Source organism: Accipiter gentilis, chromosome W (genome assembly GCF_929443795.1).
Source record: "Accipiter gentilis chromosome W, bAccGen1.1, whole genome shotgun sequence".
Classification (NCBI taxonomy): Eukaryota; Metazoa; Chordata; class Aves; order Accipitriformes; family Accipitridae; genus Astur; species Astur gentilis.
Window position 1 is genome coordinate 15,814,115 of NC_064918.1, and position 25,799 is coordinate 15,839,913.

General features: G+C 43.6%; 1 protein-coding gene across 1 annotated transcript in view; it reads right to left on the minus strand.

Annotated features, from left to right (window-relative positions):
- Nucleotides 1–25,799, minus strand: part of LOC126035320 (uncharacterized) — a 245,625-nt gene that overhangs the window by 101,985 nt on the left and 117,841 nt on the right. The window lies entirely within an intron of this gene.

Sequence of the window (25,799 nt, forward strand, 5' to 3'; positions counted from 1 at the left end):
ACTAAGACACCCTTGGTCAAGTGTTTTAACTGTGGCAAACGTGGTCACATTAGGAGCAAATGTACAGTTACTGCTAACAGTAAGCGCTGCAACAAGTTGTAAGAAAGATGACCATACTGCCCCAGAATTCAAGAGGAAAGGAAACTTCACTCTGAGCGTGAAAGCCCCTCGCGCGACGACACAAATGCAAGGGGCTTGGGCTGCCAGCCCTCAGGCAGCCTCACAACTACCAGATCCGCCAATGCAGGAAGCTCCAGAGTGGATGTGGAAACCGCCGTAGACGTTACGTTGATGGATGCAGGGGTACACTTGGTGGATAGCAACATAAAAGTGACCGTTGGGGTTCGGGCTTAGTGCATTTTTCATGGGGCGATCTTCAACAGCTCTAAAAGCAATTTTAGTAGTCCCAGGGCTTATTGATGCAGATTTTTGTGGGACTGTGAAAATTATGATTAGTGTTTTAATCCCTCCTGTTTCTATTCCTAAAGGTACCAGAATAGCACAATTAGTTCCATTCAGGTCATGTGTTCCAAACCCAGGTGAAGTACCACGTGGAGATGGTGGATTCGGCTCCACAGGGAAACTGCAGGTATACTTTGCCATGGACATAACAAAAGGTAAACCAGAAAAGGTAGTGCAATTGGAAGGGCCCAATGGAGTTGTCGTCAAGAAACCAATGACATTCGATACAGGAGCTGATGTTATGATTATTTCACAATGCATTTGGCCTCCATCATGGACATTGATCAATCCAAATTTTGGCATTGCAGGGATAGGGGGCACACAAGCCACCTTAGTAAGTCAGCTACCCATTACATTTGTGTTCCCCAACGGTGAACACATTACGATCCGTCCGTATATCATGACTACCCCAACTGAATTGTTTGGCCTCATAGGCCATGATTTATTGAGCCAAATGAAGGCAATGTTAGTGACCCATCCTTTTTAGGAGCGGTCACTGAGGGGCAGCCAATCCTGAAAATTAGCTGGAAAACAGATGAGCCTGTGTGGATTGATCAGTGGCCGATAAATTCTGAAAGGCTGCTAAGAATACAAGAGTTAGTTGAGGAGCAATTGAGAGCGGGACATGTTGTTCCTTCTACTAGTCCATGGAATACACTGATATTTACCATTCCCAAGAAAAGTGGGAAATGGAGACTGTTACATGACCTTAGAGCTGTGAATGCGGTGATGCGTAGCATGGGAGCCCTGCAGCCAGGTTTGCCATCTCCAGTTATGCTTCCAGAAGAATGGGATTTGTTAATTATAGATCTAAAGGATTGTTTTTTCACCATTCCCTTGCACCCAGATGATGCCGAACAGTTCGCCTTTTTGGTACCATCGATTAACAAGGCAGATCCCTATAAGAGATACCATTGGGTCGTGTTACCGCAATGAATGCGCAATTCCCCCACGATGTGTCAGGTGTATGTGGCCTGGGCATTAGAGCCTGTAAGAAAGCAGTTTCCTCAGTCAATTATTTATCATTATATGGATGACATTTTGATAGCGGGAAGGAACTTGCCACAGGGTGAAATTTTAACTCAATTGCAGGACATCTTAAGCCATCGCGGAGTAATAATCACTCCTGAAAAGGCGCAAATGTCAGCACCTTGGAAGTATTTGGGGTGGCACATAGATGCTAGCAATGTTAAACCTCAGAAGGTTCAAATAACATGAGAAATTTCAACGGTACATGATGTCCAGAAGCTTGTGGGAGATATCCAGTGGGTGCGGAATCTTTGCGGTATCACTAATGGCGATATGACCCCTCTGGTAGAACTCTTGGGTACGAGCGCACGTGCAGATGAGAAATGGGAAATGACAGAACAGCAAAAAGCCTTAGAATATATATCAAAGAAAATTGCATCTAGCTTTGCATCCAGATGCAATGAGGATTTACCGATCATGTTGATGATCATTAGTACAGGGGACTCTCGGAAACAACACCCTTATGCGGTAATTTGTCAGTGGGACACAAAGCGCTCAGATCCCTTGAGAATTCTGGAATGGGTCTTCTTGGCCATATGGCCAGACAAATCTATTGTAACCCAATTGGAATTATTTGCACAACTGATCATTAGGGGAAGAACGAGGATTGTAGAGATTGCAGGGACGGAACCAGAAATGATACTGATACCTCTGGTAAAATGGTATTTGGAATGGGGAATTCGGCATTCTGTAGCGCTACAAGTTGCATTAGCGGGGTTTGGAGGTACAGTAAGTAATCAATATCCAAAGCATAAGCTGTGGTCACCATTGGAACAGCAAACCTTTGAGCAAAAACCATGGAGGTCGGAAACACCTGTACACAGGGTAACAGTGTTTACTGATGCTGGGAAAAAGACAGGTACGGCCCCCTGTATGTGGAAAGATGCTAACGATCAGTGGTATGACCATGTTGAAAAAGGAGAACCTGGGGATTCCTTACAGATGCTAGAATTAAAGTCTGTGATTTGGGCACTGCAGCATTGGGCTAAGGAGCTGCTGAATATTGTATCCGATTCTCTTTATGTAGTTGGGGTGGTGCTTGAACTCTCGGAGCATAGAGTATTTTATAACGCATATAAGAAGTCATCAAAAGCTACCAGGTTTGTCAGAGGGAAATGACAGAGCTGCCCAACTGGTTGCAGCGGCATGGGAGCCTCCTCCAGGGAATCGTTTTCAACAAGCACGGCAATCACATGCGTTCTTGCTCCAACCTGCTAGTATGTGTCGTGGTTTCAGCCCAGCCGGTAACAAAGGACCACACAGCCGCTCACTCACTCCTCCGCCCCCCTCCAGTGGGATGGGGGGGAGACGGAGGAGAGAAAAGAAAAAAAAACCTGGAACCTCGAGGGTTGAGATAAAGGCAGTTTACTGGGACAAACACAAAAAAATTACAACAACATCAACGGTACTAATGAAAGAATATACAAAAAGAGTGATGCACAGTGCAACTGCTCACCACCCGGGACCTGACGCTCCGCCACTTCCCCCACCGAAAGTCGAGACCACCCCCCGGCCCGCTCCCCATTTATATACTGAGCATGATGGCACATGGTATGGAATAGCTCCTTGGCTAGTTCAGGTCAGCTGCCCCGGCTATGCCCCCCACCTCCCAGGTTCCTGTAAAAATTAACTCTATCCCAGCTGAACCCAGGACAGATGTTAGCAAAGCAATTTGACTTACCGCTCACTGATGCCCAAGGTATCGTTAAAGCATGCCCCAATTGTCAAAAGGAAGGGCTGGGCTTGGGCTGTGGGGTTAACCCACGAGGTCTCTTGCCATTACAGTTGTGGCAAATGGATGTCACCCATGTCACGTGGTTTGGTGCAAAGCGTTATGTGTATGTGTGTATTGATACCTATTCTGCTGCCATGTGGGCCACAGCACAAACTGGAGAAAAGGCCTTACATGTTGAACAACATCTTCACGCTTCCTTTGCAGTGCTGGGTGTGCCTAAGGAAATTAAGATGGATAACGGCCCGGCCTATGGTTCTACACGATTTGCTCGATTTTGTAATTTGTGGGGAATTCACCATGGTTGGGTATTCCACATCTTCCCACACGACAGGCTATTGTTGAATGAGCCAACCAAACCTTAAAGAGCATGCTGCAAAGACAAAAGGGGGGAACCCAGGCCTTACTCCCAGAGGAACATTTGGCCAAAGCCTTATTTATGCTAAATTATCTTAGATTGACAGGTGATCACAAAGACCCACCGATGGTAGTGCATCATGCTCTTTTACAGGCCGAAAGGATGCAACAAATTACAGGAATCATGGTAATGTATTAGGACCCAGAGTCCGGGCAATGGTGCGGACCCGCAGAAGTAAAGCTTACTGGGAGAGGGTATATGCGTCTGCTTACAGATCGAGGCCTTCGCTGGATCTTGGCTAAGTGGGCCAAGCCATGGCTTCGCACTGATGCTGGACCCGGAATTGTCCCAACGGCAACTGGCGCGGCACCGGTGGGTGCTGGAGCCACTGATCCGACAGATTCCGACTAATAGAGTAGTACACTTTAGAGGACTAGTGGACATTGAGTCCTTCAGAGAGGTTTTCTGGTTAGGGCATTATAAGGAATTATCACTTGTAGAAGACTTAGAACAGCGTGCTTTATTGTATATAGAACTTGCTTTAGGTAAAAAGTGTGTTAAGCATAATTTGATTAAGCATAGTGTGATTACGGGAAGACAGTGTGGGGTAAACGTAAAAGTAAGTTAAAGCCAAAATTAGGGGTAAGGTCTATTTCCATTAATAACCTGGGAACGAGGTTGATTGTGTTTCCACAGATACAGGCCCACGACGGACTCTTGTTCGATTTGTACGACCATCATCATCTGGAACATCATAGATGGTGCAGCAATATGAATACCACCTCAGCCAAAAACTAATGTATAGGTCACCTTGGCTAACATAACAGGTCAAGATTCTCTGTGCATCGCAACTGCATCGTAAAGCCCATGAACCAATAGACAAGATGGCTATGACTCGTGCAGCGCGCCTGGCCAGTGAGCGCATGCATCATAGATTGCAACCGAGGCGGACTTTTGGCACCCGCTGGCCACGTGCGCTGAAACCCGTTCCTCTGCAAATGTATAAATACGGGGATTTTCTGAAGAGCATTGGGCTGGGGTACGGTGAGGCCATCGTTGCCTCTGTGGGGACGCCCACGGAAAGCTGGCACCTACCGATTGCTGGGCTGAGTTCGCGGACCAAGATGGCACAAGAATGTATGGATGGTTCATCTTCCTCATAGTCCTCATGGTCTGGGCCATTAGGGGTAACGGGTTGGCTGAAAGAATTATGGGCATTGTTGTAGTTATTGTGATTTCAGCTATTGTAATAATTTTACCTTGTTTAGCTTGTTAAGAAAAAATGGCATCACAAAATTTTAAGCAAGCCTGGATTGCTCAAAAACAAAAAGGGGGATTTGTTGAGGATTTCTTGGCTGGGCGAGGGCATGTGAGCAATCCAGCCGTTAGGTGGGAACGAGGCATAAGTTTAGAAAGTGCTGGAGCGGACAAGGATGCTGTGTCCTTGTACGCTGGGAAAAGGAAGATAAGAAGAGCCTGACAAACAACTCCTGGATGCCGAAGAATGAGATAAGTAACTGCTGGACACCTCGTGAAGAAGCTTGCACAGCCAATAGAGGATAAGATAGTGTCGCGTGAACCGGGGTATTGGACCAATTAGAGTATTGTATAAGGCGCGTGCACAAGCGCATAAGGTATATAACTGTCAAACGTTGTAGTAAATGGGCTTCACTTGATCACATTGGTCTGTGTGTGATGTCCCCTGTGGGTCCTCTGCAACAGGTGATAATTCCACAAAGCTAGCACACCACATCAAAGAACTACAGCGTATTGATCCTGTTACATGATTAGTAAAAACCTGCCTAAATTTACATTCATTGGTTAGTAGTCACCATCTCATCTACTATTGGTTAGTTACATTTAAATTAGCCTCGCTTGCTATGTAAATTAGCAAGCATGCTGCTTGCAAGTGTGTGTGTGTGTGGGGGGGGGTTGTCAAGTTTTTCCAGTCTTGAGTTGAGTCCGTGGTCATTATTTCCTCCTGCTGCCTTTCCCTTTCCCCTAGTTATCACTGTTTTTCTGACTTCATGTTTCTTTGGCAATCATCCTGCCTTTGGTGCCTTCTGGAGTAGGGTGTTTCCTTTTTATCAGTCTTTAGTTCCTCTTTGAGGGCATAGTCATTAGTAAGGTATGATACAAAGTAATGGGGCCTGCATAGTGAAACTATGGAGTAATGGTCCTCCTTAAAGGACAATGCATCATGTTTAACCCTAAATTAAGCAGTATCACCACAGCCTAGGCATTAACTCAAACATATGGCTACAGAGGTGTAAGAGGAAGAAAGGCTGAAGCTGTAGTTGAATGCTTTTTCAGGACTAGCAAAGTGTTTAATTTGGTATTAAAATACCACAATTGTATAATGTGGATAGGCAAAAAATATGGGTGAAATAATAGAGCACAGCTGTATAAATATGACAGGGCTGACATGACAGTGCTACTTTACAAATGTATGAATGTCTGTTTGAATAGTTTAATTTTATAGAGGATGGTGCAAACATCTTAGCTAAACTGCTCAAGTGACTAGAGTAGGGATAAGCAGTTTTTAACTGTAAAAACGTTCTTTTATTCATAAGCTTACACCAAGTAGTCCAGTATTGAATAGAGTAAAAAGTTTTCCAAATGCTTTCTACTCCACTGTTTTGTAGTAAATAAATATTTATTTGAAGTGTGTTTAGTCCTTTCTGGTGTGTGGTCAGTCACTTGGTGGTGCACGCTATCTTTAGTAATAGAACACTAACCTTTTACCGTTGCTTTTTTTTCCCCAGCGCTTTACTTAATCTTGTGGGAAATACTCAAACTGTTTTCAATTTTTCTAAAAAAAATTTCTCCCTTCACCCCAGTGCGGTCCCGGGCGAAGAGGAAGGAGACGGGCCGCTCCCCCAGCCGTGGTGGGCGGGTCGCAGTCCCAGCGTTCTTCGCGGCTACGCATGTTTCCTAGCCCCGCGCCGACGGGGCTCGAGGTGGTCGGCTCCGTTTCACCTCATGAGGTGCCTGGCGGTCCGCCGCTCGTCGGGTGGGCATAGGGAGTGGCGGTGGCCGGCTTCCTGCCTCTGCCCGGGCTGGGCAGAGCTGCGCCCTGCCTCGGCGGCCTCGCTCCCTGTGGTGCGGAAGGTGGCGTTTCCCCGCGTAGTGTGCCCTCCGCCGGCCTGCCGACAACTAGCTGGGCAGCCCCCGCCAGCGGGAGGCGTGGGCTTTTCCTTATCGCTCCGGGTTGCCTGCGGCGGGGTTGGGGTTTCGGTTTCGGGGTCCGTTGGTGAGGGGAACCCGGGGCCAAGCGTTTCCAATACGATGTTTTTTACTGAGAAGAAGCTAAAGCGGGAGAAGGCTGTCGTAAGACTCTTGGTTCCATTTTTGCGGTAAAGATGACAGTATATTTTTATTTTTTAATGACTGAGGACATGGTTAATGAGGGGTTTTGGTGCTGGATGTTGAGACAAAGAATACCCTTACTTCAAGACATAAAAAAATGTTGCTGATGTCTGTAATTTTGCATGTCTCTGCTGCATGTCTGTCTTTCCTTTATCCCTCTCTTTAGTTATGCATACTGACTGTATTTAAATCTTAAATTGGATTAGCTGTTTACGATCCGAATGCTGTTGTAATTAATGAGGGTAATACGAAAACTGCTTATGCTTTTTTTTTTTTTTTTTTTTTTTGTCTAGCATGACAAATGAATTTTTTTCAACTGGATAGTACTATGGTTTGTTTCAAGTTACTAAATACTCTTAGGATATTTCTTTCAACTCTTTCTTTCCTCTTAGATACACCTCAGTTCCGAAGTACTCGTTAAGGAGAAGGTCTGTATTTTAGTAGCTTGGGAAGGCTGTTTTCAAACACTTCAATTTATGGTCCCTGAAATAAATAATTTAATTAAACAGTGTGGATCCTGATTTTATGTTTGTTTTGTTTAATTGTTTGCTTATTTGTCTCAATTTCCTTTTGGTTTTAATTCAGTTTGTTCCTAACTATCTTGGTAAAATCCTACTGATGTATTGCGTGCTTTTGTCCTCTTTCCTCTTCAACCTCCTTCTATCCTCCAACCTCAAAAACACCATTATAATTATCTGACCCCAAAATATTTGAATTATCAGTCCATCACAGATTGTTTTATGCTTGGATCTGCTTTTCCAGGAGATAATGCATTAAAGGTTTGCGCTTGTGTCTTAAAAGGTAATTTTATTAAATTTTTAACGTAAATTAACATCAAATAATGTTTTTTTAGATTATAGAACTATAAGGGACTACTGCAATCTTTTCAGTTCTTGCATAAAATGGACAATAGAATTTTATGCATTAAATTCCTATATGTATTCATGTACCCGATAACTTCTTGCAAAATTGGAGCAAAAATTAGGCATCAACTCAAACATATGGCTACATTTCCCCCCTTTGAGACTCTAAAAGAGGAACCTCAATGTGGTTTCTCTTATATCAATCTCACCTCAAATTATTTTCTCATAAACCTTCACAACTATTATATAGCTCAATAACCTTTTTACCCATAAACTTAAACTGGGGAACCAGGAAGTCAACCATTTAAATGTTTCTTCAAATCCGTAAGATGTGTCATCCTTTTGTATCTCATGGAGCATTTTAGTGTGTCTCAAGGTTTCTTCTAGGTCTGTAGAAATTCTACCACTCTGATCCACATATACACAGCAGCTAGTATTTAGAATTGTGCATACCCCTCCCTGAGAGGTTAACATCATATCAAGAGCCATCCTATATTGCAAAGTGATTTTGGCCAATTCTGATACTTCTTCCTGCAAAGCTTTAATAGGATCATAGAGAAATGGAGGGGTATTCCTATTAAAGGAATACCTTTGTTAGAATGCTCAGGAAGATGAGTACAGATCCAACAATTAGACTTGTTTGCCATTTGTACTGTTTTTTGCATCAAACGCCAATTCTGCTCCCATGGATTTCCTGATTCTCCACAGAACACTGTGGCATTTTTTAACTTTATTCATAGGCAACAGAGGAATATTACCTCCTTAGCTCCTTCATTTATTTTCTTAAAGAAATCTGTATATATACATAATTTACATTAACAAAGGTATGAAAACAATAATCAAAATGCAATACAAAGACACTAGGCCTTGTATACAGTCTAACTCAATATATGACTTTTCAGAGTGTTATCCCAAAAACTTGGGTCCGTTACCCGGTGTGCATTGCCCAATTTACACACAAAGTCGAGGTATTTTCTTTTATTGTGTAAATGGGCAGATACAGGTGCATGGCATAAACCAGCACCCTGTCAGTACAAACTGACAGTTATTTATACACAAAATTTAGTCAGCTAATACATATTCATTGTTATTCTATTAAATGATTGCCTAAAATTCTTCGCCTATCATGTAAATAGCTACTCATGCCCGCCACGATTTTTGAGACCTTTGCTTCCTTAACTTTTTGGGTTGGTAGGTTTCTTGAGTGGGTGGTCCTTGAGTCGGTGGTCGTGATCTCCCCCATCAGAATTACCTTTCCTCTAGTTTCACTTAAACTTGGCAACACTAAGCAGTCCTTTATGGACCTTTAACAAAGCAAACTATCATTCAATTTGGGGTTTTGTTCTTAGACAGCAATATCCTGGTTTACAATGCTAAAGTATTGTTAGGGTAAAATGAACTAAGTTAATCTTTATCCATATCAAGAGTCCCAGCCACAGTTCATTGGGATCGAGAGAGCTTCAGCTTCAGTGGTCCCGTTTTTTCAGAGATCCATTCCTTCCGTGGAGCTTTCTTCACACGGGTATAGTGTATCCATGAATCTATATGCTTTACTTTCACAGTGGTATAAGTAATAAGTAGCACCAAGTAAAGTCCATTCCACCTTTCTTTCAAAGGCTCATCTTTCCAGGTGTGGATGTAAACTTCATCTCTGGGTTGAAATTCATGCACCAGTGAGACTAAAGGCAAAGGAGCTCGCTGGTTAAGGTACCCGTGCAAGGAAGCTAAAGTCTGCAACAAGGATAATAAGTAATTGATCAACATTTCCTCTCCCTTCATGTGCATTTGGTCCCCTTTTCCTGTCGTCAAGTTTACAGGATATGGTTTCCCATACAGAGTTTCAAAAGGACTCACTCCTTCTGTTACTCTAGGAGTAATTCAAATTCTCATTAATGCTATAGGTAGGACATCTACCCACTTCATCTGTGTTTCTTGACACAACTTTGAGATTTGTCTCTTTAGGGTCCGATTAATCCTTTCTACTTTCCCACTTGATTGGGGTCTCTAAGGTATATGTAGATCCCATTGTATTTGTAGGAACTTGGTGACTCCCTGAACTACTTCAGCTATAAAGTGAGGGCCATTGTCTGATGACATCCCTTCTGGGATGCTGAATCTCGGAATCTCTTCTTTGAGCAAGATTCTAACTACTTCTCTAGATTTGTTGGTATAGCATGGGAAGGCTTCAGGCCACCCAGAAAAAGTATCTACCAAAACCAAAAGATACTTAAACTGATTATATTTTGGTAATTCAGAAAAATCTATTTGCCTGTATTCCCCCAGGGTTCGGCCTCATCTCACTTCTCTGAAAGGAGGCTTCCTTTGAATTTTTGGGTTATTCTTGCAACACTGCTGACATTGTCGTACAATTATATCAGATCATTTTTGCATTTTTGGTCCTACAGCATATCTTTTAACGCTCTCGCAACCAGAGCATCTGCTCCCATATGGGATTCATTATGGGTTTTCTTCGATATTTCTCTTACCATTGAGGTGGTGATCAATACCTGTCCGTCTTTAGTTACCCACCAACCTTCCTCTGATTTGGTACATTCCAAATATTTGGCAAGCCGATCCTCCTCTTCAGAATATTCCGGAGGTTCCCATTGAACTCTTGGTGGGATCAATGCCCCAATCAATGATCCCCTTTCTGCAACTCTTTTAGCCATTTCATCTGCCTTTTGATTTCCTTTTATTATCTCAGTTTGTCCTTTCTGGTGAGCTTTGCAGTGTACAATTGCAACTTCTTTTGGTCTTAGAACAGCTTGCAGCAGTTTTAAAATCTCTGGTCCATATTTGATAGGGGTTCCTTGAGAGGATAACAATCCATGCTCTTTCAAAATGGCTCCATGTGTGTGGACCACTCCAAATGCATATTTGGAGTCTGTATATATGTTTATCTTTTTATCTTTGGATAGCTCTAAAGCTCGAGTTAGAGCTATGATTTCTGCTTTCTGAGTGGAGGTATTGGGTGGCAATGCTTGCGCTTCAACCTCCTCTTGTAGGCTTACCACAGCATACCCAGCTTTCCGTTCTCCATTCACCATGAAGCTACTTCCATCTGTAAAAAGTTCAATTTCTGGATTGATTAATGGTACATCTTTGAAATCAGGTTGGCTAGAGTATACCTGTTCCATAACCTGCAGGTGTTGGAGCGGCGGAGGAATGCACATAAGTCGACCCAATATGAGTGATAGAAGTGATTCAACTTTATTTGCACGGATAGCTCATATTTATACAGTTTGCGATAATTATGCCTACTAGTCCTAATATGATTGGTACATTGCTAATGTTTATTCATTACTAAAACACACCCACTTGTGATTTGCAGCTATGCGTGTTCCGTAACTTTCTCATGGGAACTTCTTCAAAAGTTACATATGAAGTTATGCCAAGGTCACACCGTCCCTGTCTTTCTCCTGATAACAGCGAGACCAGCTGCTGTTTTTCTCCCAATATCAGTAAAGCCAGCTATTTTCGGCCAAGGCCTAGTCTTGCTGCTCAAACTGACATTCTTTCACACAGAACTCTGCTCGCACAACTTTTCCACAGGCCCATGTCCTTTTTCAGCAAGCCACTTCCCAACAATTCCCCCTTTTTCTTTTTGTGCGAGTAGAGCTTGGTGTGTCAGCTTTTAGACTCCTTTTTTCATGCACCCATAAGCAATTTTAACTATTACACAGATTAATATCAATATACCCTAACCATCGTAAGGCTTCCTTAATCAATGACATTAGCCATGGTGTTATCCCGCCAAATATTGACTCTAACACCCCATCAAACCAACTAGTTTCTTGATGGATCTTTGTGTATGTTTCTTCAGCCAATCTATTTGTTTGTGAATAGATTGAGGTAAAATTTTAACACCTGCTGTATTGCCCTTTGCAAAGATCTGTGAACACAATTAATTAAGCACAGTAAAAACAACATTATACCTAATAAAATACATAAGCACACAAAAACAGATTTGATTAATAGCTTTAGCTAGTGACACCCAAACATTCTTACTGTCCCATGGCGTTAACCGATGTGGATCAGTCACCGGTGTCACTGTCATGCTGCTTACTACAGTCAGTGTGTTCCATATCAATCTCAGCATAAGGTTTCAAAATTATGGGTAAATCAGGAACGTATCTGCCAGACATGGATGATGTGATTTTTTGTCCAATTGCTGTCAAGGCTTGCCATCCCGGTGCACTTAGTTGTCTTGTAGAAGTTAAGCTATCGCTGCCCCTCAATAAATCCAGCAGCGGCTGTAAGTCTGTATTTGTAATACCACAACAAGGTCGAATCCACTGTAGGTCTCCGTTTAAATCTTTCTCCCTCTTTTTGTTTTTGAGCAATCCAGGCTTGCTTAATAACTTGGGATGCCATTTTCCTTAATAAGCTGAACAAGGTAAAACTATTACAATAGCTACAATCACAGTAACTACAATAATGCCCATAATTCTTTGAGCCAACCTGTTACCCCTAATGACCCAGACCATGAGGACTATGAGGAAAATGAACCATCCATACATTATTGTACCATCTTGCTCCACGAACTCAGCCCAGCAATCGGTAGGTGCCAGCTTTCCGTGGGCATCCCCACAGAGGCAACGATGACCTCACCGTACACCAGCCCGATGCTCTTCGGAAAATCCCGGTATTTATACATTTGCAGAGGAACGGGTTTTAGCACACGTGGCCAGCGGGTGCCAAAAGTCCGCCTCGGTTGCAATCTATGACGCATGCGCTTGCTGGCCAGGCACGCTGCACGAGTCATAGCCATCTTGTCTATTGGTTCGTGGGCTTTACGATACAGTTGCGATGCACAAAGAATCTTGACCTGTTATGTTAGCCAAGGTGACCTATACATTAGTTTTCGGCTGAGGTAGTATTCATATTGCCACATCATCTATGATGCTCCAGATGATGATGGTCGTGCAAATCGAACAGGAGTCCATCGTGGGCCTGTATCTGTGGAAACACAATCAACCTCGTTCCCAGGTTATTAATGGAAATAGACCTTACCCCTAATTTTGGCTTTAACTAACTTTTACATTTACCCCACACTGTCTTCCCGTAATCACGCTATGTTTAATCAAATTATGCTTAACACACTTTTTACCTAAAGCAAGTTCTATATACAATAAGGCACGCTGTTCTAAAAACCTGTCTGAAGGACTCGGTGTCCGCTAGTAATACTCTATTAGTTAGAATCTGTCGGATCAGTGGCTTCAGCACCCACCGGTGCCGTGCCAGTTGCCATTGGGACAGTTCCGGGTCCAGCATCAGTGCGAAGCCATGGCTTGACCCACTTAGCCGGGATCTCCCAGTAAGTTTTACTTCTGCTGATCCGCACCATTTCCCGGATTCTGGGTCCTTATACATTACCATGATTCCTGTACTTTGTTGCGTCCTTTCTGCCTGTAAAAGACCATGATGCACTACCATTGGTGGGTCTTTGTGATCACCTGTCAATCTAAGATAATTTAGCACAAATAAGGCTTTGGCCAATCGTTCCTCTGGGAGTAAGCCCTGGGTTCCCCCCTTTTTGTTTTTGCAGCATGTTCTTTTAGGGTTTGGTTGGCCCATTCAACAATAGCCTGTCCTGTGGGAAGATGTGGAATACCGGTACCGTGGTGAATTCCCCACAAATTACAAAATCGAGCAAATCGTGTAGAACCATAGGCTGGGCCGTTGTCCGTCTTAATTTCTTTAGGCACACCCAGTACTGCAAAAGAAGCATGAAGATGTCATTCAATATGTAAGGCCTTTTCTCCAGTTCATGCTGTGGCCCACATGGCAGCAGGATAGGTATCAATACACACGTGCACAGAACGCTTTGCACCAAACCATGTGACATGGGTGAAATCCATTTGCCACAACTGCAATAGCAAAAGACCTCATCGGTTAACCCCACGGCCCAAGCCCAGCCCTTCCTTTTGACAATCGGGGCATGCTTTAAAGATACCTTGGGCGTCAGTAAGTGGTAAGTCAAATTGCTTTGTTAACATCCTAGCAGGTTGGTGCAAGAACGCATGTGATTGCCGTGCTTTGTTGAAAACGATTCCCTGGAGGAGGCTCCCGTGGCGCAGCAACCAATTGGTCAGCTCTGTCATTTCCCGTTTCTCATCTGCACAGTGTTCTCATACCCAAGAGTTCTACCAGAGGGGTCATATCGCCATTAGTGATACCGCAAAGATTCCGCACCCACTGGATATCTCCCACAAGCTTCTGTACATCATGTAACGTTGAAATTTCTCATGTTATTTGAACCTTCTGAGGTTTAACACTGCTAACATCTATGTGCCACCCCAAATACTTCCAAGGTGCTGCCTCTTGCACCTTTTCAGGAGTGATTATTACTCCGTGATGGCTTAAGATGTCCTGCAATTGAGTTAAAATCTCATCCTGTGGCAAGTTACTGAGGAAACTGCTTTCTTACAGGCTCTGATGCCCAGGCCACATACACCTGACACATCGTGGGGGAATTGCGCATTCATTGCGGTAACACGACCCAATGGTATCTCTTATAGGGATCTGCCTTGTTAATCGATGGTACCGAAAAGGCGAACCGTTCAGCGCCATCTGGGTGCAATCTTTTAAACTTATAATTAACAAATCCCATTCTTCTGGAAGCATAACTGGAGACGGCAAACCTGGCTGCAGGGCTCCCATACTGTCCATCACCGCATTCACAGCTCTGAGATCATGTAACAGTCTCCATTTCCCACTTTTCTTGGGAATGGTAAATATTGATGTATTCCATGGACTAGTAGAAGGGACAACATGTCCCGATCTCAATTGGTCTTCAACTAACCCTTGTATTTTTAGCAACCTTTCAGAATTTAGCAGCTACTGATCAATCCACACAGGCTCATCTGTTTTCCAGCTAATTTTCAGGATTGGCTGCCCCTCAGTGACCGCTCCTAAAAAGGATGGGTCACTAACATTGCCTTCATTTGGCTCAATAAATCATGGCCTACGAGGCCAAACAATTCAGTTGGGGTAGTCATGACATACGGACACGTCGTAATGTGTTCACCATCGGGGAACACAAATGTAATCGGTAGCTGACTTACTAAGGTGGCTTGTGTGCCCCCTATCCCTGCAATACCAAAGTTCGGATTGATCGATGGCCGTGATGGAGGCCAAATGCATCATAAAATAATCGTAACATCAGCTCCTGTATTGATTGTCATCGGTTTCTTGACGACAACTCCATTGGGCCCTTCCAATTGCACTACCTTTTCTGGTTTACCTCTTGTTGTGTCCATGGCAAAGTATACCTGCCGTTTCCCTGTGGAGCCGAATCCACCATCTCCACGTTGTACTTCACCTGGGTTCGGAACGCACGACCTGAATGGAACTAATTGTGCTATTCTGGTACCTTTAGGAATAGAAACAGGAGGGATTAAAACATGAATCATAATTTTCACAGTCCCACAATAATCTGCATCAATAAGCCCTGGGAGCACCAGAATTCCTTCTAGAGCTGTTGAAGATTGCCCCATTAAAAATGCACTAAGTCCAAACCCCAATGGTCCCTTTATGTTGACTGTGGTTTCCACATCCACTCTGGAGCTTCCTGCAGTGGCGGATCTGGTGGATGCAAGACTGCCTGAGGGCTGGCAGCTCAAGCCCCTTGCATTCGTGTCGCCGCGCGAGGGGCCTTCGTGGTCGGTGTAAAGTTTCCCTTCTTCCTGTATTCTTGGTGGTATGGTTATCTTTCTTACACTTGTTGCAGCACTTACTGTTAACAGTACCTGTACATTTGCTCCTAATGTGTCCATGTTTGCCACAGTTAGAACACTTCCAAGGGTGTCTTACTGGCCTTGTGTTTCTTTGTAGCTCGTTGTAGAGCTGTGGCAGCATAGGCTACTTTCTGTGAGTCCACTGATCGATCCGTGTATTCTATCATATCAACAACGTCTGCATTTTTCGGCAAATTACACAATGCTTTGCGTGTCTTTTCAGTAGCATTTTCAAAAGCGAGTATTGAGGTATCAGCGTATCAGCAGAAAAAATGAATTGCAGTATTTGGTGAGTTAAGGCGGATTTGATTCCGTACTGACTCACAGCATTCCTTAATTTCTCAATGACCTCCCAGTCAAACACCTCCCATTTTTTCTGTCCATTTGATGCAATAACTGGGAATGCTTGGAGCATAGTCCCTTCTATAATGGCATCTTTTATTACACCCCTCCAATGTCTCTGCCTTTCTTCTGCAGCGGCTATTACAAGCGGCTATTACAGGCGGCTCCGCGTCTATCACAGGTGCGGTTGGTTTCCCCGTCTCTTTTCCGCATTTCCTTTAACAATTCTAACATTGTCTCTTTTTGTTCTATTATTAGAGTAGACAAGTCCTTGTTTGCATTATTTGAATCAGGGTGTATGCTAGGTATAATTTGTTCATGTTGAACGGTGGTATCTGAGGGCTGTTTTTTCGTAGGCAGATTTTTACTCACTCCCTGATTCTGTAGGGTTTCCTTTAATTGTACGGTTAGGGAGGCTTAGGAACTGTCAGATGTCTGATTAATATCGGCAGTCCCAGGGAGTGGAGCAGAAATCAAGGGCACAAGAGTAGGCGAACAAGCTCCAAAAAGTCTCTCTTGCTGCATTATGTTTTTCTCCCCGCTTTTCCCTTTCGCTTGTGGTTGGAGAGAGAGAGCAGCAAAAGCAGACGCAGACGCTTTACGATCTGCTTTCATTTTTTGCAGAGTTGTCTTAATCAATTTCCATAAAGTTGCAAGATCTTTAACTTCTTTAGACCCGTCACTGATTTCATCCCATAGGGAGGTTCCGATAGCATTCCAGGTACTAAGCTCAAAAGCTGTACCCACACTAATTGAAAGGTTTCTGTCCTTGCTTCATTAGTTTTTTAGCTGATTTATCATCGTCAATTACCATATCCCATAATACGTCTCCTAATCTACGCCATTCACTCTCCTCAAATAATAAATCCGGATTCTTAAAGCATCCCTTAACACGACCTAAAGCAACTAATCCCAAAACTTGCTTAACGCAATTTACCCCCCGCTTTTCTAAAAAGCACTGTAATAATTTTAGGGCTACCTCTTGATCCATTGCCGGCCGGCTTCTTGATATTCCTGGGTGCTACCTTGATTAAGGCACCTCGGTTAAAAAGTCTTTGCAGCCTTTTTCCAGTAGCCCTCACTGACGGCGAACCCCTTTTGGATGGTCCAGGCACGAGAGTTAACACACCAACCAAGACGATCAGCGTTCGGTTAATCTTTTGCCCCCCGGTCGCTGCTACCGGTGCTTCTCAGTGTCCGTCGCTCCAATTCCCCTTTCTTCGGTCCCTGTTCGGGTGCCATTTGTTGGAGCGGCGGAGGAATGCACATAAGTCGACCCAATATGAGTGATAGAAGTGATTCAACTTTATTTGCACGGATAGCTCATATTTATACAGTTTGCGATAATTATGCCTACTAGTCCTAATATGATTGGTACATTGCTAATGTTTATTCATTACTAAAACACACCCACTTGTGGCTGGCAGCTATGCGTGTTCCGTAACTTTCTCATGGGAACTTCTTCAAAAGTTGCTTATGAAACTATGCCAAGATCACACCGTCCCTGTCTTTCTCCTGATAACAGCGAGACCAGCTGTTGTTTTTCTCCCAATATCAGTAAAGCCAGCTATTTTCGGCCAAGGCCTAGTCTTGCTGCTCAAACTGACATTCTTTCACACAGAACTCTGCTCGCACAACTTTTCTATAGACCCATGTTCTTTTTCAGCAAGCCACTTCCCAACATGCAGGCAGTCATATTCCAGCTCTCCCTTTTCATCTATTGGCATTAAAGTGGCAGTATTCAAGGTTGAAGACATTTTTAAAGTGACATCAGCCTGTTTGATCAGCACCACCTGATATTGGGCTAACCTGCTAGGAGAGATTCAGCAGTGCCCCTTTTGTTCAAGTACAGCTATCACTGCGTGTGGTACAAAAACTGTGATAGGCTGCCCCAAGTAGGATGTCATCTACATACTGCAGCAAAGTAATGGAAGGATTCTTACCTTGCCAATTTTCCAATTCCTTGGCAAGTACATTACCAAACAGTGTTGGGCTATTCTTGAATCCTTGTGGAAGCACGATCCAGCAGAGTTGTATTTTCCTCCCTGTGGTAGGACTCTCCCACTCAAAGGCGAATATCCTCTGGCTTTCTTCTTCCAAGGGGATGCAAAAGAAGGCATCTTTTAGATCTAACACTGTAAAATACACACTATCTTCTGGTATTGCCAACAAAAAGGTATAAGGATTTGGGACAACTGGATGTACATCAACTGTGAGTTTATTAATTTCTCTCAAGTCTTGTACCAACTGATACTCTTGAGTTCAAGGTTTCTTAACTGGTAAGATGGGAGTATTATACTCTGATTGACATTCCTGCAACAGTCCATACTGCACAAAAGTATTAATCAACAGTTCTAAGCCCACTCTGGCCTCTAATTTCATAGGATATTGTTTTTTCCTTAACCAGTTGAGCTTCTGATTTTAGTTCAACTTTTACCGGAGTAGCATTCTTGGCTTGTCCAGGTTTCTTGGAGGCCCATACCAGGGGTATTACAGCATCCAAAATTTCCTCTGGGATTCTGGTCTGTTCTTGTTTTTTTTCAGCCAATAGACACAACTGAGCTCTCCATACTGTCTCCTCAGGCACGTGTAGCTGAATAGACTCATCAGAAAATGTTAGTTGCACTTTCAATTTACAGAATGGGTCACATCCCAGCAATGGGAGGGGGCATTCTGGCATATATAAAAATTCATGAGTCAATGTAGTATTTCCAATTGTACATTCCATAGGTTTTAAAAATGGCTTAAAAGCTCGTTTTCCCGTGACCCCAACAATCAGCATATACATTTTACTTAAAGGCCCCTTACAACTAGTTACTACTGAATGGGTTGCTCTGCTATCTATCAGGAAATCTATAACTTTGTTCCCCAGCTTTACGGGAACCAGGGGATCGGCTGGGGAAATCTTGATATTCTCCCCCAGTCCCCTTCATTCAGTATCAGATGTCCCTAGCATGATTAGGTTAGTATCTGATTCTGGCCCTCCTTTTCCTGAGGATTCAACAAATAATTTTTCTCTCTGCAGGCATTTATTTTTTCAGTGTCCTTCTTTTCTGCAAAAAGCACACCGATTAGGACCCAAAGGGGTATGATTCAAGGAGTTAACTCTCTGTCCTTGTCCTTCTCTGTTCCATCCACTTCTTCCCTTACCTCTACTTTGGCCCGCATCTTTATCTCTACTGGGGCCCTCAGCAATTGTCACTGCCAACAACGAGGCTTGTAATTTTATTCCTTTTTGCTTTTCCCTAAATCTTTCCTTCCTTTCTCTCTCCTCTCTATTATTATAAACCTTGTATGCTATTTCTATCAACTGAGATATAGACATTCCTCCAGCTCCATCTACACGCTTGTATTGGTTTTGTTTGGCAAGGTTTTGGTAGCGGGGGGGGGGAGGTTACAGGGGTGGCTTCTGTAAGAAGCTGCTGGAAGCTTCCCCTGTGTTCGAGAGAGAGCGAGCCCATATTAGCCGGCTCTAAGACGGACCCGCCGCTGGCCAAGGCCGAGCCAATCAGTGATAGTGGTAACGCCTCTGTGATAACATTTTTAAGAAGGAAAAAAAAGTTGGGACGGAGAGAAACTGCCGCCGGAGTGAGGAGTGAGAACATGTAAGAGAAACAAGCCTGCGGACACCAAGGTCAGTGAAGAAGGAGGGGGAGGAGATGCTCCAGGCGCCGGAGCGAAGATTCCCCTGCAGCCCGTGGTGAAGACCCTGGTGAGGCAGGCTGTCCCCCTGCAGTCCAGGGAGGTCCACGGTGGAGCAGATCTCCACCTGCAGCCCGTGGAGGACCCCACGCCGGAGCAGGTGGGTTCCCGAAGGAGGCTGTGACCCCGTGGGAACCCCGCGCTGGAGCAGGCTCCTGGCAGGACCTGCGGATCTGTGGAGAGAGGACCCCACGTTGGAGCAGGTTTGCTGGCAGGACTTGTGACCCCGTGGGGGACCCGCGCTGGAGCAGTGTGCTCCTGAAGGACTGCACACCGTGGAATGGACCCATGCTGGAGCAGTTCGTGAAGAACTGCAGCCCGTGGGAATGGCCCACGTTGGAGGAGTTCGTGGAGGACTGTCTCCCGTGGGTGGGACCCCACGCTGGAGCAGGGGAAGAGTGTGATCAGCCCTCGTCCTGAGGAGGTGAAGTGGCAGAAAATAACGTGTGATGACCATAAACCCCATCCCTGTCCCCCTGTGCCACTGGGGGGGCTTGGTGGTGAAATCCGGGAGGGTAGTTGTGCCCGGGAAGAAGGGAGGGGTGGTGGGAAGGTGTTCTGAGATTTCATTTTATTTCTCATTACCTTGCTCTGGTTGATTTGTAATAAATTGAGTTAATTTTGCAAACTGAGTCTGTTTTGCCCGTGACGGTAATAGTGAATGATCTCTCCTGTCCTTATCTCGACCCACGAGCCTTTTGTTATATTTTCTCCCCCCTATCCAGCTGAGGATGGGGGAGTGATAGAACGGCTTTGGTGGGCACCTGGTGTTCAGCCAGGGTCAACCCATCACAACGCTGCAGCTTCTTTCTAATGTTGGAAGCAGATTGTCCTATAAACAACATATTAAACATTTTCTTATTGGCTTCATCCTCTAGATCTAAGTCAGTCTACCTGCGGGCAACCTCGCATAACCTCTCATATAAGGCTGAGGGGTTTTCTTCAGACTCCTGTCTCACTTCATATAATTTTGACACATTTTTAGGTTTTGGGACTCCATGTTGAACCCCATATAGGATCAGTTGTTGATATCGTTTCAACATAGGTTTTCCTACAGCTCTATTCGGGTCCCAGTCAGGTTCTGTCTTTGGCATATAGTCATCTATACTCCCTGCTGCATTTCTTCTTTCGCATTCCTCCCTTGCCTTTTCTAACACCATTCACATTTCTTCTGTTGTGAAGAAAGTATTCAATGTAGCTTGTATATCCCCCCAGTTTGGATTATGACTCAACATAATAGTTTCTAACAATTGATGTATTCCTTCTGCATTATCCCAATAAGATCCCACTGACTGTTTCCAATTCAATAAATCTGAAGTAGCGAACGGGACATGTACAAACACTGGTTTTCCCTCCATTCCTATTGCCTGTCTCAAGGGAGCTTGTATAAGGGGACACTGTCCCCTCATTCTCCTGGAGACCGGACTAAAATGTGCTTCATTATCACCGTCATCACTACTGTCGCTACCACTACTATTTTGCGACTTCCCTCCTTCAGCCCTTCTCTCCATGTTCGCCAAGTCCCCCTTCAGAACCAACATCTGCATATCCTCAACCTCCCCACCATCCTTAATGCACTTATTTTCACATTCTTTGTCACCACTCTTTTTCTTTCTTTTTCCATTAACACTTTCTGCTAATACATACATCCCATCAGCATCCTCCATCAACAATTTACATTTTTTACAAGTTTCATGATCACGTCTCAGAACAAAAACCAAATCAACATATGCAACTTCATCCCACTTATCCATTCTTCTACAGAATAACATCAACTGTAAAATAGTGTTATAGTTCAATGATCCATTCTCTGGCCATTTTTCTCCACCATCCAATTCATATATCGGCCACCATTGTGCACAATGAGCTTTTAATTTATCTTTCTTTAGGGGATCCCCTTCAAACTTTTTCCAATTTTTCAAGATGCATCCTAAGGGAGTACACCGGGGTACTTCGGTAGAAGCAGCCACACCCATACTATACCAATTTCTGACCCCCTGTCAGACCAGGATTCCTCTATCTAAACTCTGTTGCGGGCCTTCTCCTGGCGTGTCTTATGCAGAGCAGTACTGAGCTACTCTAAAAGCAGCTAATTGATATCTGACCCCTGTGGGACTAGGAATCCCTTTTAAACTCTGTTGTGGGCCTTTCTGGGTGTGTCTTATGCAGAGCAAGTCTAAGCTTATGCAAAAAGCAGCTACTCACCTCCGTAGTCCCTTGCCTCCTTTTAAATATCTTGTATTGGTGTTGCACCGTTGGGTTGCCTGTTGTCCATCCGCAGAGAGGAACTGGAGGATTCCCTGATCAAAAGGTCGGTGCACGCTGGAGTCCTTCCTGGTCCCATCTCCTGTCTGGAGCAGCAGGACAATCCAGGCAAGGCTTAAAATGGCTGTCCCACCTGGGTGACCAGAAACTGTTGTCCCACAAGCAGAGCTCAATACCCAGTGTGCAATAAGCCAATCTTACACACAGAGACGAGATATTTATTTATTTCATGTCTGCACAAAGATGGGTGCTAGGTGATAATTCCACAAAGCTAGCACACCACACTAATGAACTACAACGTATTGATCCTGTTACGTGATTAGTAAAAACCCACCTAAATTTACGTTCATTGGTTAGTAGTCACCATCTCATCTACTATTGGTTAGTTACATTTAAATTAGCCTCGCTTGCTATGTAAATTAGCAAGCATGCTCCTTGCGGGGGGTGGGGGCAAGTCTTTCCAGTCTTGAATTGAGTTGGTGGTCATGATCTCCCCCTGCCGTCTTTACCTTTCCCCCAGTTCATGCTTCTTTGGCGATCATCTGACTTTCGGCACTTTCTGGATCAGGATGTTTCCTTTTTATCAGTCTTTAGTTCCTCTTCAAGACCACAGTTGTTAGTAAGGTATGTCGCATCCCAAAGTTGGAGCGACTCAGGTTCATGGATTTCCTTTGTCAGAATTAAGGTGAAATGACACCAGGGGAGTCCAAACAACGATCAACATTTATTCGACCAAGTTAACCTTGCCCAAGTACAAGTGAACTTATCAATATGAACCTTGCATCATGTCATTAAGCCACTGTTTGAAAAGAGAAGAGAGGTGTAGAAAAAGAAGCAGAAAAAGGAACATGAAACTGTGTCAGAAGGAGAGCCCTCCCGTTGAGTCACGAGGTTCAGAGCAGACCCCCTTGCTTTTTGGACTCCTTCTCAAAGAGGAGCCCAGGGGCAGCTGGATATACTCCTAGTCTCAGACTTGGTCAATGGTTTATGTTTAAAAGGATGAGGTGTAGGGACTGTGGAAAAGAGAGGGAGAGAGAGAGGAAGAAAGAGAGAAGAAAAGGGTTTCACCAGTCCTGGGTCCAGTGTTGGTCCAGCCAACCTAGAGATCCATTTCCAGAGGGCGCATGCCAAGAACTCGTCCTCCCTTCTTTTATACCTAAAGGGGTCTGCCTGTGTGGGTGTGGGTTTGCCATCATTGAGCAAGCGCAGTGTGAGCTTAGGAGTGTTCCAGAAATGAGTCGATGGTCTCGACATGCGCAGTTCATGTTCCCGGGATTCTCTGGAAATGGGTTGGTGGGCTTGGGGGGTCATTGGGGAGTTGCCTCTCTCTCCCTGCAGGCATGACCGCTTAAGATAGAAGCACAGTCCCACCCTCTGTGGGGCCCTCTCCTCCAGCCACGTTTTCTTGTTCACACAACTCCAGCGCTTTTACAGAGGCCATCTTCTCCACCAAAGTTCTTTAACAAATGTTTGAGACATTGACTATAATTTGTCAGACCTTCACAAGGTATGATACAAAGTAATCAGGCCTGCATAGTGAAACTATGGAGTAATGGTCCTGCTTAAAGGACAATGCATCATGTTTAACCCTAAATTAAGCAGTATCACCACAGCCTAGGCATTAACTCAAACATATGGCTACAGCATCACACCACACTGTGCATATACAGCTGATTTCCACAAGAAAGGGGTTTGTGTAAATTGTAAATTTAAGCCAACAAATTTAAGCCTCCAATGTGACATTATTGTACTGTTAGGTCTACTTAATATAACTGTTCAGAATAATGTATTTTATGTAGAATTTATACATGATGTGATAACAAATGGTCTTCTGATTTAATTTTTAAAACCTTCTATGCCAACAGGAACTAACTGAAGGAGACGGTCCATGTAACGCATTTTTCTAATATTATCACCTTAACTGCAAATTATTTAATTCACACATCCATTCACAATTTAATTCACCTATTTATGTTCAATTTTAGTCCAGAGTCTTGCTCTACTTGCTTTGCGAACTCTAGATTACAATCTGCTTTCAAGATTAGGAAGATAACTGAGAACTGGGATGCCCAGAATACACCTCAGCTGATGTTTGTATTTTGTCTCCCTTGTCCTGGTTTCAGCTGGGATAGAGTTAACTGTCTTCCTAGTAGCTGGTACAGTGTTATGTTTTGGGTTCAGTATGAGAAGAATGTTGATAACACACAGATGTTTTCAGTTGTTGCTAAGTAGTGTTTAGTCTCAAGTCAAGGATTTTTCAGCTTCTCATGCCCAGCCAGCGAGAAAGCTGGAGGGGCAAAAGAAGTTGGGAGGGGACACAGCCAGGACAGCTGACCCAAAGTGGCCAAAGGGGTATTCCATACCATGGGACGTCATGTCTAGTATGTAAACTGGGGGGAGTTGGCCTGGGGGGCGGATCACTGCTCAGAAACTAACTGGGCATTGGTCGGTGAGTAATTGCATTGTACATCACTTGTTTTGCATATTTCAATTCTTTTATTATTATTATTATTATTGTCATTTTATTATTATTATCACCATCATTATTATTTTCTTCATTTCTGTCCTATTAAACTGTTCTTATCTCAACCCATGAGTTTTACTTTTATTTTCTGATTCTCTCCCCTATCCCACTGGGTGTGGGGGGGGAGTGAGTGAGCAGCTGCATGGTGCTTAGTTGCTGGCTGGGGTTAAACCACAACACCTATATTGTGACCTCTGGTCACATTTGTAGACTTTATCTTACCAGGAAGAGAATGAAAAGCTTACATTAATGTGAAAAAGAAAGTTGAGATTCTCAATCACTCGATTCAGGATCCTGAGGCTTTAAGAAAATCATCATTATATACTGGCATCACATTTAAATATGCCAATCTTTTAAGAAAGTAAATCTAATTCTTCAAGTTATATACCTATGAGGAATTAAATGCCTCAGGTTATCATTACTGAACCAGACAACTTTTCACATTCTTTTCACTTAGCAGACATTCTTTATTATCTTAATTTAATGACTGCTTGGCAACTACTTACCATGCAGAGTGGAATGTGATCCCAGATCCATCTTTTCATTACAGATATACTACTGAAGTTTGGATGAGAGCAGTTGTGTTTGGTTGGGAACCCAATTTCTCCTCCCCAATGTAGACACCTAAAAAAAAATCTTTCAGGCAGTTAAATCCAAAATTACAATCCCCAAATACTACCTACAATAGTCAATCCCTTTAGACAATGCCTGAAATTCTGCTTAGTGTGTTCTGGCCAGAGTAGCTGAGGTCCTGTCAATTACTTCAGTCTTCTGAGACCAAACAGCAGAAAACTTGAGATAGCTAAGCTAGCAAGACATATCCTAAGCACCCAATAACTGGATTAAAACTTTCACCAAATGCAGTTATGACTGCTTATAAATATCCACTAGAGGATTTACCTGCTTTATCCTAAGTATGTTACCTAATAGTCTAAAACTTAATTCAGAAGCAATACTGCACAGACCTGCAGTGCCTGGTGCTGAGAAACCACAAACTGCAACTTTGTCACTGTTCAGAACACAAGTGCTATATGGTAGTTGATATATATTCCAGATGTCAATTATATTTTGTAGTTTGTAAGCAATAAGTAGGTACAAGCAGAATATATGGTTTCCTTTAATGAGATAAGACATCCTGCAACTCAAGTAATTAAAGGATGTGTAGATAGATTTGTGAGAACACAGGAAAACAGACATATGGACTCAAGGATGAGAAAAACTGAGAACGCAAGTAAGAAGATAAGGGGTGATTTGTTGGCATGAGAACAGTACTTTGGAGGTCAAAGATTATTTGGCATGAAAGATACAAGAAGAACAAAGGAAAAACAGAAGTTTAATATCAAAATATTGAAAAGGGTAAAGAACGGTTAAGCGAGGAAGAGGATGATAAGACCCCCAAAGAACACCCGCCGAC